The 2,726-nt window shown below is 47.7% G+C and overlaps 1 long non-coding RNA gene across 1 annotated transcript; it reads left to right on the top strand.

Moving 5' to 3' along the window:
* Positions 1 to 820: 820 nt before the first annotated feature.
* LOC133329565 (uncharacterized) lies at positions 821 to 1,594 on the top strand. Its single transcript, XR_009754312.1, has 2 exons — positions 821 to 1,114; positions 1,334 to 1,594. It is a non-coding gene; the product is annotated as an uncharacterized LOC133329565 (long non-coding RNA).
* Positions 1,595 to 2,726: the final 1,132 nt, after the last annotated feature.

Raw genomic sequence — 2,726 nt, 5'->3', positions numbered from 1 at the left:
TCAAATCAATGCGCGTTTCTTGCGGGTTTCCTTTGGACGATTTGGGCGTTTCTATTAACGACACAACTGAACCATTAATGCTAGACGTAGTTGAAGACCTAGAAGACCCTTTAAGCTGGTCTAATTTTCGACAAATGTCCGACTGACAATCTATATAGACTTCAAATGTAGCATTATATTTTTGATCTAACGCATCTATGTCTTCCTTGCTCGTTTCTACTGACGTCATCATATAATCACAGCATTTACCAAACATTTGCTGTGCTCTTTCCCACAATTTTTCTATTCCACTAAGATGGAACTTCAACGAAAATACATCTAGATCTGCATCACGCTTGGTATCAAATTTTGCTTTAAACTGAATGACAGCATCCGAAGCCCTGATAAACATGTCAATTGGCGTGAAGGACATTTTGGAGTTTTTTTTTAACAAGTGTATACTCTATCAACAAATTTCAGCAATAAGTACAAAGTAAAGCACTATATATGTTTGTATTGTTTTACTGTTTTGGGAGCAACATATCCCGGAATACTTGCTTCGGATTCTTTTGGTCCGTGCGGCGTTTGCCAGAACATCATTCACCACAGGTCAGTGTCGGTGAGATGTAATGGGTGCAGGGAGTGGGTGCACTTCAGGAATTGTTCCGGGTTGGCCCGGTTACGAGATTACAGCGATAGGGATTACGTTGCCTCGTGCTGCGACAGCGCAATCCCCAGTGAGTCTTCGTCTACGTCGTCGTCTTCTTCGTCGGAGTACGGAACTCCACCGCAGTCTCCTGAACAGCAACCAAGTATGCAGCACTTAACACCGCACGTTGCTGTTCCCACCCCTGATAGTGCATCGTTTCTGCAATTTAATTGCAACGGTCTCCGAGGAAAAATAGATGAGATAGTGGATTTCATGAATCGGAAGAATATTTTGGTCGCGGCGGTGCAGGAAACCAAGCTCAATGAAAATTGTAGCCTACAGCGTTGTGATGGTTACAACGTTCTGAGGAAGGATCGCACCAGAAGTGGAGGTGGAGGCCTAGCATTCCTTATGCACCACTCTGTTCAATACAGGCCTATCTCGCTTGAGCTTGACTCTAGTGACCCATACATGGAATGTATGGGGGTAGCAGTTAAATGGGTACTGTGGTACTGCCGAGGTAGACTTTCCTTAACCATAGGAAAGCTAACTGGCAAGGTTTCAGAGAGTTCACCAACCAACGCTTCAGAGAACTTTCCATTCCTTCTGGTCATCACTGCTGCAGCTGCTAGATTTATACCAGCTGGTCGAATACCCGAGATGAGACCCAATTTCCCAGCAGAAGCAGTTGGTCTGGCAAACGAGTTAAATGTGGTACTGCCGAGGTAGAGGTGCTTAACGTGTATATACCGCCGATTAACAGCTGTGAACCGCGTTATTTGCCCAACATTAGTTTTCTATTGGAGGGCAATAACCGCCTGGTGCTAGGGGACTTCAATGCCCACCATGAGTTGTGGCATTCCGTCCTAGGTAATGACCAGAGGGGATCAGTGCTGGCAGAGCAAATTGATAGCTCCACGTTTTGCACGGTAAATGAGGATGCCCCCACCAGAATAAGGGGAGAGTGTCACAGTTCGCCAGATATAACCATTGTGTCACCGGGTCTGATAAATGACGTCAGCTGGCAGCCCGTCATTTCTCTTGGATCAGACCATCTCCCCATAATCGTCTCCATCAGCAGACCGCCCGATTTCGTCATCTCTGAACGCCGCACTTTCCTTAACCATAGGAAAGCTAACTGGCAAGGTTTCAGAGAGTTCACCAACCAACGCTTCAGAGAACTTTCCATTCCTTCTGATGTACGGGTAGCAGAAAGGAAATTCCGAGGCATCATCACTGCTGCAGCTGCTAGATTTATACCTGCTGGTCGAATACCCGAGATGAGACCCAATTTCCCAGCAGAAGCAGTTGGTCTGGCAAACGAGCGTGATGAGCTCCGTCGATCTAACCCAGCAGATCCCAGGGTCAGGGAACTCACGTTGGAGGTCAGCAGATTAGTCGCGGAGCACAAGCGGAATAGATGGTTGGAGCACCTGAAGAGTTGCAACATTGGTACCGGAGTAAGTAAACTGTGGGCAACGGTTAAGTCGCTCTCGAACCCTGGTAAAAAGGATGATAGGACCTCAGTCACATTTAACGACGAAACTGTGACTGATCCGAAGAGATGCGCAAGTCATTTTAACCGACAGTTTGTCGAGCATCCCGAGAGCGACAGGGCGAAGAGAAGAGTACTTCGTCGTATAAGATCTCTTCCAGCCGAGGAGGTACCACCACAGTTTACGATGGGTGATGTTGCATATGTCATCCGTAACGCGAAGTCATCTAAAGCGTTGGGCCCAGATGGAATATCTATGTGTATGCTGAAGCAGCTGGACGAGCCGGGAGTCGAGTACTTGACCAACGTCCTCAACTTGTCGATAGCCACCCACGTCGTCCCCGAAGCCTGGACTATGGGCAGGGTGGTCCCGCTACTGAAGCCGGGCAAGGATGCCAGCAAAGGTGAATCGTACAGGCCGATTTCACTTTTGTCGCCAGTAGCGAAGACCCTTGAGGCTTTACTCCTCCCCAGCATTAGAGAAAGCTATCCAGTTGCGGATCATCAACATGGATTCCGTAAGCAACATAGTACAACAACAGCGTTGCACGCCATTTCCACGCATATAAGTAGAGGACTTAACCAGAACCGGCCGTGCGATAG

Source organism: Musca vetustissima, unplaced genomic scaffold (assembly GCF_032173495.1).
Source record: "Musca vetustissima isolate MV318-11 ecotype Yass unplaced genomic scaffold, APGP_CSIRO_Mvet_v1 utg92215, whole genome shotgun sequence".
NCBI lineage: Eukaryota > Metazoa > Arthropoda > Insecta > Diptera > Muscidae > Musca > Musca vetustissima.
The sequence above is the reverse complement of the archived record's forward strand: the minus strand, read 5'-3'. Positions and strand labels throughout refer to the sequence as shown.